This window comes from Durio zibethinus, chromosome 15 (genome assembly GCF_047325235.1).
Source record: "Durio zibethinus cultivar Kanyao isolate XHJ-2024 chromosome 15, ASM4732523v1, whole genome shotgun sequence".
NCBI lineage: Eukaryota > Viridiplantae > Streptophyta > Magnoliopsida > Malvales > Malvaceae > Durio > Durio zibethinus.
The window spans coordinates 7,129,082-7,143,964 of record NC_143176.1 but is presented as its reverse complement, the minus strand read 5'-3'; the positions used below and the strand labels follow the sequence as shown (position 1 = coordinate 7,143,964).

Here is a 14,883-nt window from a genome sequence, read left to right as displayed (position 1 = left end):
AAACAGTACTAATCCAAAGAAATTGACCATTTGCTGCAAATTGGGAAAGTAAAAGTAAAGATTGAAAGTAATTTCAAAGAACGAATAAAAAGCAAACCATCATTCAAATTAAGAAAATCTATGCCTAACTTAAGAAAAACCAATCAAATAATTCCATCTCCACTTTTAGTAATCCAAATGCCAACAACATCCTTATTAGGAAAAGGAAATTGAAGATGAAAACTCTCTATATATTTATTGTATTCCCAACTTAAACTTAATGCTTTAAAACGATGACATTTGGATAGATTGAGGTTATTTCAAATTAAAAAAAATCAAATTATTTTGAATTCAAAATTTTTTAAATTTGATATTTAAGTTTTCTAAGTTTAGATCATCGAATTTAGGTTAATTCGGATCAAATTGTTGAGTTTTAAATTAATTATATAATTAAATAAATTTGATTCATTATTCAAATATGAAATGTATTATTGATTGGGAATATAACTAAAATGTTGACAACCAAACTCTCAAAGAAGTAAAACTCAATTGGTTAGTGTATAGTGGTGGATCTTGATATTTAATTTTGAGAGAGTTAATCAATATTGGCATAAGAGTAAAAAAATCCCTCAAATAAAAAATCATTTATCAATTAAGCTTCTCATATTTTAATGCAATTAATCAAGCCCTAAATCTTCTATTTCAAACTAATTGAATCCTTAAACATTTATTTTCACCCAGTTGAATCCTTATACATATATTTTCACTCAATTAAGCCCTCGATTGGATAGAAAAAATTAACCATTTTTCTCTAATAAGAGTTTAATTAATGAAAATAGATGTTTGAGGGTTTAATTAATTGTAAAAAAAAAGAACTTAAATGATTATTGAATTTAGTTTAGAGGCTTTTGTGACCTTTTGCCATAAATATTATATTGAATTTTAATTTTTTTCTTCATAAGTAACCTACTATATATATTATCAATAGAAATAGAAATATACTAAACATAACTTACAAAATTATAAATTTTATCAATTTGTATAAAGAAACATAATACATCAAATAAATCATTTTACTTAAATTTGTGAATGATTTAAAAAAAAATAAACCAATTGCTAAATAACATATTTTCTTATCAAAACAAGAAAAATAAAATATATCATTAAAAGAATAAAATTAAAACTTTGCGATTAGAAGTTAGTAATTTTTTAACCTTTTAAATATTTATTCAAATCTAACTTTTGTCTTGAATAAAAAATTGCATTATAACAGGGAAAAAATCTAAAATAAAATTTAAAATGAAAATTATATGGAGAGAAGTTGCAGTTGATTAAAAAGAAAAAAAGTTTGATACTTGATTATAGATTTGAAGTCTTATGAAAAAACTAGAAATTTAATTTGTCTTTTGTTAAATGGATATGATTATGATTGTAACAAGTATACATTTCCTAATTCTTATAATAAATCTCTTGATTTTAAGGGTTTGTAAATAATAATTGATTGGTATAACAAATAAATAAAAAATAATATGATTTTAATCCTTCTTAAACTATAATGCATAACATAGGTATACACCCATAAGCGTAAACACGCATGAATTTTAACTGCCCAAAAAAATTTTTTATAATACTTTTTTATTGGTCTTCTGCAAATAAGCTATTCGGATTTCAAAATATTATTAACTAGTTTAACTGAGTGAACTAGATATAATGCATTCACTCGAAGAATAGAACTTATAGATTATTTGATTTCCCTAACAAACTTGATTATCCTTGACATTTGGGAGGAGCCAATGACCCCTTTTGACTTGTATAACCATCCATCTCTGCCTCATGTTACTGGAGTTTTTAAAATTTTAAGGGTTCAAGGAGCTTTCAGGCTTGCAAAACCATCTGTCTCTGCTAGTGTACTTGAAAGGCATAAAATAGGTTGTTGAATTCCATGCATGTGTTGGAGAACAACGTGAATGTCACGCATTTAGGTCCAAAAGTCGCAAATCCAGCAAAAGATACCCCGAAATGAAAACAAAACAAAGCTAAGGTGACCTTAGGAACTCAGCTTCTTTTAGAACTTTGGAAACATAAATTGAAAGAGAAAAAATAAAAGAAAAAATAAAAAGCTTAAAGAGAGTATCTTGGAGACTCTAGGAATGAACGGAGGAAGTGTGGAGGAGGATTTTATCTCCATTCCTTGTAAAAAAGAGAAAATTAGAGTTTATAAAGTTAAATTTTAAATTTTAAAATCTACATTTCACTTTTATTATTCTCAAATTGTGGCCTTCTTTATATTAAAAAATGTAACAATGTCAAAATAATTAACTAACTCTTAATTTGGATTTACATTGACATATTAAAATTAAGAATTAGTTAATTATTTTGACATTATTTTATTATTTAATATAAAGAAAGTTGTAATTTAAAAATAATAAAAGTGAAATATAGATTTTAAATTTTAAAAATTTTAAAAAATTATATGAGTCAATTAAGTTAAATATAAAATTAAACATTATTATATTTTTGTAAACAAACAACACGTTTGAATATGAAAGTACACTTTATAATTAAACTATTAGTAAGCTTAATTTTTTAATCACTTTAATTAGCAAATTATATTTAATTTAAGTATTATAATACTTAGACATAGTTTGATTGCAAATTTAACTGAAATTATTTCTTCTATATCCTATACACAATAAAAAAAAATTTATTGGCACTTATAAGTGCTAGTAAAAGATTAAAAAATGCTGCTATTACTTTTGTCGACAGTTTTTTGACCGCTGGCAAAGTAAGTATTGGTGAAAACTTTTTGACAGTCAAGTCATTGGTGTTAGAGTTACACGTGTATTTGTCAGCATGAATTTTTTCAACACTTTAAACTATCATTATAAAAAAAAAAAAAAAATTGAAAAGATTTTAAAGTTTCAATAAAAATCACATTTTATTCAAATTTTTTATATTTATTAAGTAAACTATATTGACACTTAAAACTGACCTAAAAATATTATTTTATTTTTTACAAATAATTTTCACATTTATAATTGTTGTACCAATAAAATAAAAAAACAATTCATTTTTGTTTATTTTCAATATCTCTGAAACTACAACTTATAAATGTTCTAGAAAACTTTTGATACCATGGTAATTTGATAATTTCATTATAAATGGACTTAAATTGTCATCCTCAAGTTTTTGTTCATCGAGGGATACATGATCTACGACCGATTATTTGAATCGGCAAAACATTTATATGGCGATCATGGCTTGTGGTCATAGGCATGCAGAAGAGACAGGAAAAAGTCACATAATCATGTCTTTCTGGATGCAATTTTAAACGTGGTACATGGATTAACCAAACGATACAAACTGAAACGTCTAACCAAACATTTTCTTGTAACTACTCAGACCTTAGTGAAAGCATAGTTAATTACTTTCTCGATCTATCTAAAATCCCAGCTAGCTAGCCCATCAGCTGTTCTCGGAGAGAATCTATGGCCTGGTCAAAGACTATTTCATACATTTTTTCTGTTGGATGAACAGCATCCCAGAATACATATTTTGATGCATCAGCGCATGTGCTCATGCCTTTGCATGTATCTCCATACTCTACTGTCCCCGTTCCACGACATCCTTCGGAAGTTTCAGCCAAACCTGTCAATTTTTTTGGGGGTTTCAGAAATATATATATATATATATATATATCATTCTTTTGCATTTTAAAACCAAATAAAGAAGAAGAAATAAGAAGGATTGATCAAAGCCAATTACCATATTTTTTGGGGTTGTTCACAGCATCCTAACAACATATTTCCGTCAGAGTCTTGAAAAAGGGCATGCAGCCCAAGGGAGGGATCCCAACAACGACTAATCGTGTAATTCCAAGCCTATGCATCTTCTGCAATAATCAAACAACATGGAAAATTAAACGTAAAACCAACAGAAGGTAGCTAGGAAAATAATTATTGAGATTTGTAAAAACTTGTTAATTAATATTTCATGCTCCTGATGTAAATATTGAAATTCAAATCGCACACATCTTAAATGTTAGCTTTTAAAGATAATTACATGAATTAACTAAATTAAATTTCAGATTAATGGAATTTTCTTTTTTCTAGGCTCATTCCCTGTCTTGGGTCATCAATTACAAAACCATTAATTATCCTAAAGCAATAATTTAGGGCTATAAGCAAAAAATTGTTAGAATAAACGCATGGCTCAAATGTGATTGATCATTTAAACCTATATATGTAAAGAACATCTTATAGAAGACTACACTATTAAAGTGAAGCATAACATCAAACTTTTAGTCATAATAGACAGCAAATTCTGCGCTGACCGCTTTTCTTCTTTGCATAAAATTTCATATAACACCAGCCTGGCACTTATACATGTTGCCTCAAGCGTTGACATTGAACTTACCACTTCAAGTAGAGAAGCCCCCTCTCTAAGCCCCACTTTCTGTCCTGGATCTTTAGCAAATGGTGGTGCTGCTGCTGGATCAAGATTTTTCCCCTCTTTAGTAACAAGACCCTTAACAAGTAATAAACAACAGAAAATTAAGTATTTATCCACCATGTGGAGGATGAAATTAAAATTACCAGATGGTCAATTGACATATAATTAAAGTCCGAGTATTTAGATTCCCAGAGTCAAACCATAATCATTTTCTAATAAGAAATAAGAAATTAAAAAAAAAAAAAAGATCATTTTTCTAGTAAACCTTTTTCCACTTGTTCTGTTCATGCAAGCCTCATCTTTATTACACAAGAGAATGGGCATGTTACGTATCTAAAAGAAGGAAAGGCTTTGCACAAATAGGATGAAGAGTAGTAGAGTAGTCGAAGTATAAAACCATACATTTTGTCAAGTAGGAAAAAGTTGTGTGCAGCTATTTTGGGTTTTCCTGTCATCCTCGCAACAGCTTGCACAGCCATGCTAAGAACACCAAGCCCTGCACTGGAAGACAGAAAGGTGGGCATGAGAAATAAAGCCAAGAGAGAATCGGCGCAGAGAAACAGCTGAAAAAGTTTGGTGAAAGGCTGAAAGCCAAAGCCTTATCTATAAGTTAGTCAAGTACCTTCCAGCTCCCACCACAACTATCTTTTGGTTTGGAAAGTCAGCCAATGATCAACCTTGTGCTCTTACAGTTTCTAACAATCCAGCAAGTGTAACTCCAGAAGTTCTCTAAGAGACATTAAGCACAACTTTATAATAATGGTGGCATTCATAGTAATTTCAGAGCAATCTGCATTACACTAGACACTAATCTAGTCCATAAAAGTAGAAAGTTGTTGCACCAAGAGTTTACCCTTTTATCATCATTAAACATGCAAAACCTTTTCCGATAGTGTTCCAGAGTTTCAAAGGTCCCTTTCATTTGAAAATCCTCAAACTGAATGGTGTAACCATCAAATAAACAACATGATATAAACCAAGCATAACACAAAATTCTCACTTGTGAAAGAAATAAACCTGTACAATAGCCTTAGGCCAACCTGTGAAAACTGCTTCCATGAACTCATCAACAATTGATAGATATTCTTCCCCTTCTAACCTAGGTTGTCTTAATCCTAAATCTGTCAAGCTAAAAGAACTTGTCAAAGAAATCCTAACAACCTATCACATAGTCACAGCAATCATATCATATGGTCGACTCTGCAAAGGTAACAACTTCTTAAGAACAAAGTAATTGAGTACACATTTTAGTCACAAAGCCGGTTTTCAAGTAGCCTTTGATTGTTAGTACCAACATCTAGCATAACTGGGAGTATCTGTCAGAGACAGATACTGATTGAATAATTAAAGTTATAACGCATGACAAGAGTCACCATAGCAAGAAAAAATTGAAATTTATGGAAACAAACTTTCAAAGCAAGATATAAATAAACTCGACAGCTCTAAGACAGCAGTGAACAACTTTGCGATTTTTCTTGGAAATTATTTGCTAAAGAGTTTCAATGACAATAGAATAAGAATTTATATCCTTTCTCTTTGATTCACATAAAGCTCTAAAGGAGGCAGGTTCTGCAAATGAATGGAAGACAACCACATTGCAAAGTTGAACTACAATCAGTGCAACCACATTCCAAAGATTTTTTTGAGGCAAGATTCATTTTGCTTTCTTTGTGCTTGTGCAAGATACTAGCATTTACATAGTTTTTCCCCATAATCATTCCCAGACAACAACTTACCCATATGCCCTCACTGAAACTCTATAACAATAAGTTATTAAAACTATACACTCTTTTACTTATTTTACACAAAACACGGAATGAGTACACAAAAAGCAACTAGCTCATGCTTATGCTCATGCAAAATAGCCTATTTGGATCAAGATTCTTTATGAGCAATTCTCACTCAAATTGGAAATTAAATTGATATTTACACTAAACAGCGCAAACTACAACTATTGTTTTGTATGCATTTTCCTACCAGTGCTTAGTATAGTGAGAAGCAACTATGGCTCAGTCTTCACGGGGTCTTCAACAGAGCTTCTATACTTGGCTATCAGATCCCTAAAATTGGAAGAAAAAAAAATGCACACATTCATCAAGTAGAAACATTCAATTGCAAAAAACACAAATCAGGACCAACTACTTGCCTCATTTGATTTAGCAATTGCTCACTGTCCTCCAGCTTTCGTTGTTCTCCTTCAATAGTCTACATCCAACATCCACAAATTCCCCAAGTTATAGAAAGAAATACTAATACTAACACAGTACCACATTTTAAGAATCTATCATCACAAACCCTAAAACAAAAATGCCATTAAAATTATATATTTTTGTTGTGATATTTGTAATATATACTTATAATTTTGTGCTAATTACTTATAAGAAATCAAGTTGAACTAAAACTCAATCTAACCTAAAGTAAATTTTTTAAATTTAAGTTGAACTCAAATTTTATATCACAAACTTTTTAACTCAATTATACCTCGAGCTGAACTAGTAATTAATGTATTTGATATGTACTCAATTGTATTTATGCTAATAGAAAGTTTGATAAAAGTGATATAAGATTAATTTATCAATTATCTATCCGATAATTTTTATATTCATATAGTCTAAAACACTTAGTGTATTAGTATTATGTTTCATGCAAAAATTGAATATTACATTTCATATCAACATGAAAAATACGAAAAATAATTTTTTAGTTTTTGTTAAACCCATATATAAATTTTATTAAAATTTTAACTCATGTTACTTGCTTGTCTTTTTTTTATTATTATTTTCATATCATATTACTATATTATATTTTAAATTATCAAATCTATCCAACTTTTTAAAAGATTTGGATTGTAATACCTTCAATTGTTATAAGGTATATTTTTCACAATAAATTATCAATAATCGTAATTTCATATTAGATTATTTAATTTAGTAATAAATATATATAATATTACGGAATAAATGGACAGATCGTTTGACTTACTATTTGTAAATATGTTCAAATTATATTTATTTTTTTGATTTTAATAAACGATTATAAACAACATTTTAAGATTTTTTAATTAAACGAGCATATCACAAACATAACAAAATTTAATAATATTCGATTCATTTGTAAAAATTAATATAATGTTTTACAAACAATTTGTGAATATTCTTAATTTTTGTTTATTTATTAAATTTAACAAATGATTATAAAGAATATTTCATGGTTCATTAATTACATTACCAGAACTATATTTAATACCAATAGAATTTTTTGACAAATTTTTTTCATAGATAATTACAAATAGAATGCCAACGAATTATCAATGAAGTTGAAAAGTGAAATTATCAATTTATTACCATTGAAATACTGATAATTTCCATCAATAAATACAAATGAAAATTTTTTGCATAAAAAAAATACAAATGAAATAATTTCCATCAATAAATTTTTTGCATGTTCATCAAATTTTGACGCTATACTTACGAATGAAAAATTATATAAATAACAATGTAAACACATTTTACCGATGGAATATCAAGAAAAAATTTTGTTGATTAATAATTTAGGTGTGAAAATTTTTTTTAATTAATAAATAAAATTTTATATTTTGAAAATTTTAAATTCATTTTCATCGGTATTTCTTTGGTGATTTTCATTTAGGAATAAAATCCCTAACTCTTCTCTTAAACATTTATCTCCCTCACTCACAGTTCTCTTTTCCCACCCCCTCCACTAGACCGTCATCCCTCTTTTCTATCCTCAATTCCTCCTCCGACGGCCTTTCTCCTCCACCGTTCGCTGCTATAACATCATTTGTGACTGAGAACATCTCAAAAACGGGTAATCGAGGAAGCTTCAGGTGAAACTATATATATTTTTAAATTGATGCTTCTTTTAATCATTTTTAGAGCCACACAAGCACTAAAGCAGAAGAAATGAGATGCATAGGTGATGGGAGATGGGCATAATGGGTTGACAGCCGCGGCTTACATGGCTCGTGGCAGCATGTCCGTAGCCGTGCTCGAGCAATACCTGTCCATAAAGCTTCAGGTGAAATTTTTTATTTATTTTATTTTTTTTAAATTTTTTGTTGATAATATGAGTTTTTATATGGCATTTAATTTGAAAAAAAGGAAAAATTAAAGAGACATGTTTGAATTGTCGAAGCTAATAAGGACGACGTTTACTAATTGGCTGAACAACTTAAAGAAAAGTAAAATTTCGAGGAAAATGAAATCTCTAATTTCTTTGATACTATGTGTGATGAATCATGCTCTCTTTTGAATGTCCACCATGTCTCAAATTTGTATTTTATTTTTATAGTCTCCTTCCAATTTTCAACAAATCAGACAGAACTTTGATGTTTTTTTCTAGGTTTTGATGTAACGGTAAAGTTGAAATTCATTTTAGCTTTCTAAATTTTCCATCAACTATATTTTCTATGCAATTTTAAACTTTGATTTGTGATGAACTAGAGCTAGTTAGAAAGTCGATTCAATTTGTTGAAACACCAAATCATCTTATTTGAGATACAGTATGGTACAAAGGAAGTGAAAATGCTTGCTTATTATAAGCCAATAAATAACATATTTAAATTTACTAAGTTCTTATTGAGGTTTGTTTGTAATGAATGAGTTGAGAATCTTTTGTTCTGTTTCTAATTAAGGTCATGGCTATTTGAATTAATATATTTAACATCACTTAGTGTTAGCAATAAGCCATTTTACAATTTTATGAACCATTGTCAAATGTGAGTTGGTGTTTTTCATTGTCTATGCTTTTTATTGAATTTAACTTTTATTTCTATTACTTAACTAATTCATCTGTAGGTTCTTTGTCTTCACTTTTCCTGCAATTCATCTATTAATTAACGCCTTCTAAGGGACCAAGGTCCAACCTTTAGCATATAACAAGAGCTAGGCGTCAAAAGGTAATAGTTTCTGAGGTTCTTATAGCTCTCTTTTGTGGTCTCTTATAATGTTATTATTGTTGTTAGTGTCATCATGCATGAACATACATGCACATGCTTAACCGTAAAGAAGTTTAAAGATGAAATCTTTGTGGAACTTAACCTTTTTAAGAGTGAATTTATATTGAGTATTGGCTTAACTTTCATGAACTTTTTGTTGTACCTTTCTAAATTGCTTTTGGCTGGAAGCAATTAGTTGTTATTTTCTAATACAAGTGAGGTTTTCTTTTGACTTGTGCTTTTTAAGTTTCATTAGCAATTATAGTTTGAATCCATCTCCTAATTGTAAATAAAATCCAGTTTTATAAATGTTCTTCAAGAATATCTACCTACACATAAATGAGTAAATCTTTCAAGAATGTGAAAAGAAGAATTCCATACTCTAAACACTTAATGATGTGTGTCAATTTGCTTGGCATTAGTGCTAACATGGTGCTTGTCCAAGATGAATTTTGTTTTGCTCTGCATATTCTGCTTGGCATCATTTTGTTTTGTTTCCAAGCCTATCATTTATCTTGGCCTTTTGTTTGCTTAATATGGTTTTGTGTTATATCTTGTATGCATCCAAAAATTATGATTTTTTAGTTCATTTCACATGATTTTACTTTAATATTATTTTTAATAAAGCTTCCAAATTTGTTATGGAAATAGATTGCTCTAGTAATTGAGCCCAAGAATACGGAAGCAAGTCCTATGTACAGACAAGTTTAGGAGGTGTGGCCAACGGCCAATGTCAAGTTCAATTGCTTTGGTTGGAATTTTGTATTGATAAATTTTTTATTAGCTTGATTTAGAGTTTGTATGTTCGCTTGGTGATGCTGCTAAAAAATGTTAATTGTTTTGTTTTGTGATAGGGAAGTTAATGATTGAATATGATGGACGAGCCAAAGTTAGAAGGTAGTCCTTGAAGTGAGCAGAGTGTGGTTGCCACTCCAACGAGACCAGAATCCAACAAGTCCTTCTAGTCAATCTTGTTCTACACTTATTTTAGTCAGTAGTTGATATATTTGCTTTAGTAACTATATTTAAGAACTTGAACCGGTGAATATTGGCTCTCGTAGACTGCAAGAAAATGGTACTTCAGGATTGTAAAATATTATTATTCATGTAATTACTTAAAAAATAAATTAAAAAACTAGAATAAAATGAGAGAATTTATAAACAAAGTAGAATTATATATGATTAAAAACCAAGTATTATCAGACGGAAATATTGACTATTACCAATGAAATTTTAACTATTAAAGATGGAGTTTCTTTTTTTTACAAAATTGAAAAGAAAAATTATTAAAATAATATACAAAATGAAAATTTGGTCGGTAAAACAAAAAATTTCATGGTAAATTACAGATGAACTTATGTTATAGATTTTGATTGTATTGAAGAAATTTTTGTCGATAAATTTATTGATAATATTATTACAAACAAAAAATAAAATATTATCAATAAAAATTTTTATTGATAATATTTCATTTTTTGATAGTGTTAAACGAACAAATCACAAATATAACAAAAATTATTTATGTTTAGTTTATTTACATCTCTAATAATATATTTAAAAAAATAAGTTAAAATTCTTCGAAAATAAAAAAATTTTGAATGTGTTTATGCACTTGGAACTATACATTAGCTTGATAATCAATAATATGATTAACTTTACTCAAAAAATAAAAGGAGTATCAAGATCACCATCACCATTCTCATCAATTCTCTCAAATAACTTATCAGATTCTGTTTAGAGAGCTCTGTAAATGTTAAGACTACATGAAAAGTAACAGAAAGTGCCAACAAAGTGGCAAGTTTTTCTTAAATGTCAAGATTAAACTTATAATTTCACAATTTATCTCATTTTCTTATAAAAAAAAAAGAGATTATTTTTTAATTAAAAGTTTCCGATGGCATTCTTTTCTAATATTTTTTAGTGCAATTTAAACAAGTTACACAATTAACAAAAATTACCACTGGATCTTGATACAAACTTCAAAAAATAATAAATAAGAATAACATAATAGAACCTGAGTTTTAATAATCTATTAAGTATCAAATTTAAAATTAATTGATAATTAAAATGTGCGCATTGATGTTTTAAAAGATCCTTGTTTTCAGTCTGCTAGTGGAAAGGATAACAAACTATAAACTTTTAGCTGATAACAAGACATAAATAAACAGGAATGCAGTCTTTGTACCCTCATAGAAATTTGCATTCTAATATGATCGCAATATTTGTCTGCAAGTCTATGAAGTTGGGTGAAAGGTTTGTGAAATGCGGCAGCAAATTGACAACTGCTTCATTCACTTGCATCTCCTGAAACTCACATTCATTTCTTCATCTCCCTCCTCTGAAAAGGTGTGTTATCCACTCCATGGTCTACACCACTCTATATCACTACCAATTGGCCATGTTGTTTGTTGAGCTGTAGTAGAGTCTTCCACTATATTTCTATTATTTCTAGACTCCCTGATATGCATGTCAGGGATAGGGAATCCTTAGAAAACCAGAGTAATATTGTTCTGTAGCACCTGTTATGCCAGCAATAGGAAATTCTTAGAAAACCGGAATCCAATAGGGAATACTTAGAAAATCTCGCAGATCTTTTTGGATATTTCATTTGAGTGACTTGAAAAATAATGCATTAAGATAAGTAGGTTAATCAGACAGAAAATCATCATTAAGATATGAAATGCATTTTTTCAATGCATTTCATTGGTACAAATACAATTTAATAATTTTTTATTAAATTATTTTTTATTGATTCAAATAATAAAAGATTGATTTAGTGGTAAAATTTTTTTTCAGAAATTTGATGTTTTAAATTTAAATCTTATTATTTATGAAATTAATTTAATTTTATGTTAAATTTATCTTATATATAATTTATTTACTTTTTAAGTGAAACATTTAAATATAATTATAATTTTTTTATTAATATTTTCATAAAAAATTATATACTTGCAAAAATCAAAACTAATTTTATATTAAAAAAAGTAGATAAATAATGCTAAATAGTACGAACATTATGTTTTTATGAGAAGAAATAACCAATTTGTGATATTAATTATTTAAAGCTTTTTTTATGAGAAGAAATGACTATTTAGCATTTTATGCAATAATTAATTGAACTTAAAATGAAATCTCCTAGCTATATATTTCCTATAAACTCAATCTCCTAAAACATTAAAATAACTAAATGAGATAGATAGATAACTCAAGAAACTAATTATAGTAAATTCCTAAAAATTGAAAACAAAAAGTAATAGCATATTTAGAATGGACAATTCCTACTTCAAATATAAAGAAAAAGACAACTAGCAAAGAAAATGTCGATGAAAATTAAAGTAAATTACACCACACATCTATGACTTTTGTACAATATTTCATTTTCATTCATGGTTTTAATTAAAATTCAAAATTTTCATTCACAAGTTTTTTAAAATATTTCAAATTCATCAATTTCAACAATTAATCATTAAAATTTGACTAAATTTGTCATCTCAAAATATTGTGTATATGTGTATAACCATGTAAACATGCATATGATGAAAAGGTGAGAATTTTTTTAACTTTTTAAGTTGAAATTTTTGTCATATACACATCCATGTGACATTAAAAAAGATTTGTTCTATTAATTTTTTAATAATGATTGTTGCAATAGATGAATTTAAAATATTTTAAAAAGTGTAAATGAAAAAATTAAGTTTCATAAGACTGGATGAAAGTAAAATAATATTGCACAAAGCTTATCGATGCCTGATGCATTTTAATAGTGACAACTATCTTAAAAGTCCACAATTGGGATTTTAATTATCACTACTTAAATAGGGAGAAGTAGATTCACATTAATTTTACCTAAAGTAATACAAAGTCTATCTTTTAAATATTGTAACACTTGAAAACTTTTTAGTCACCAATTTATCAGGAAAATGAAAATAAATTTAGTCAACGACATTAACACTATGTAGTCAAATTATTTTACTTTCTAAGTGTTTGTTTCCAAAGATAAAAAATTATATAAAAGGTTTTATTTAAGAAAAAAAGAATTTTCTCTCCCAATTTAAATGGATTAAGTTCCCATTTTTTTTTCTTTCAGCTCTCTTATCTATTCTTCCATTCTTTATATTCCTCCTACAAAGTATAGTTGAAAGTGTTAAACTACAAATAAATAGGATTACCTGTATTTTAGCCGAAATGATAAAAGGAGTCAATTGTGGACAATCATCCACATACAACTCTTGTAAAGATGGCAGCGTGAGTACAATGTCATTCCCATCCCTTCCTTTTAATTCAGGCAATCTTCCCAATCTAACCTCATTCAACTGCGGAAGACCTTTAGCCATTGAGATTGGAAAAGTATATTCCAATCGACAGCAATTCCATATGTGAAGTGTTCTCAAATTCTCCAAAATTTGACCATGCGACAATGAGGAAAGAGATGTCAACTTACTGCAGCCACTTACTTGTACTTCCCTTAGACTTTGGAGATTGATGTTTGACACTTCCGTTCTGGGAATTATTTCTTCCAATTCCAAGCAGTCGGATATGGCCAGTGTTTCCAGTTGTCCAAGACTTTCAGCAACAGACGTTGGGAAGAGATATCTCAATTTATTGCAGTTGTCTATTCTTACAACCTTCAAACTTTGTAAGCTTACATGATGACTGGGTCCTTGTTGTATGCTCCTCAATTCAGCAATCTAAAATAGCACTTTTATCTCATCATAAATTTCATAAACAGTGATTAAAATTTGACAAACTATATCATCTCCAAATCATGTGTATGTATGTCCATGTTACCGTGCATATGGTAAGATGGTGTTCTTTGACTTTTTAAGTTAAAAATTACGTCATATGCACATCCATTAAATTTTTAACAATGATTGAAATAATAAATGAATTTAAATTATTTTAAAAGGTTTCATTCTATTAAATTTTTAACAAGATTGGAATAATAGATGAACTTAAAACATTTTAAAAAGTCGTACATGAAAAAAAATTGAGTTTTATAATATCGCAGATTAAAGTAAAACAATATTGCACAAAACTTATAGAAGAAAGTAAAATAAAAAAAGCTATCTTAAAATTCCACAACTGATCTTTAAATGATCATTGTTTAAGCAGTGAAGAAGTAGATTTCCGTTAGTTTTACACAAATTGATACAAAGTCTATCTTTTAAATATTGTAGCTCTTAGACTTGAACTTTTCGAACACCAATTTATCAAGAAAAAAAAATTATGTCACAATATTAACAATATGTATAATGGTTGGAAGAAAAATAAAGGGAGGGAAAATGGGTGAGGAAAGCAAAAATAAATGATAGAAAAGAAAATTAATTTTTTTTTAATTGTTTGGTACCAAAGATAAACAAAAAAAAAGAAAAGAAAAAGGATTGGAAGAAAAATTATTTAAAAAAAGGTTTTATTAAGTATAAAAGAATGTTTTTCTCCCAATTGAAAAGGATAAAATTTTGATCCATATTTTTTTTTGTTTCCACTGTCTATTC

The 14,883-nt window shown here is 28.1% G+C and overlaps 1 protein-coding gene and 1 long non-coding RNA gene across 5 annotated transcripts in view; one reads left to right on the top strand and one right to left on the bottom strand.

Moving 5' to 3' along the window:
• Nucleotides 1-3,276: 3,276 nt before the first annotated feature.
• Nucleotides 3,277-14,883, bottom strand: part of LOC111302336 (GDSL esterase/lipase At5g45950-like) — a 96,429-nt gene continuing 84,822 nt past the window's right edge. The window contains exons 6-12 of one of the 4 annotated variants that reach the window (XR_016328154.1): nucleotides 5,472-5,552; nucleotides 5,285-5,368; nucleotides 5,054-5,160; nucleotides 4,834-4,932; nucleotides 4,396-4,466; nucleotides 3,745-3,871; nucleotides 3,277-3,627 (exon numbers count right to left, since the gene is read on the bottom strand). The gene's annotated coding sequence lies outside the window, so the exon portion shown is untranslated. Of the gene's footprint in view, nucleotides 3,628-3,744; nucleotides 3,872-4,395; nucleotides 4,467-4,833; nucleotides 4,933-5,053; nucleotides 5,553-14,883 lie in introns of all 4 variants that reach the window. The other 3 variants (XR_016328153.1, XR_016328151.1, XR_016328150.1) reach the window with 3 other exon arrangements.
• Nucleotides 9,941-10,554, top strand: LOC111302337 (uncharacterized). Its single transcript, XR_016328161.1, has 2 exons — nucleotides 9,941-10,102; nucleotides 10,248-10,554. It is a non-coding gene; the product is annotated as an uncharacterized LOC111302337 (long non-coding RNA).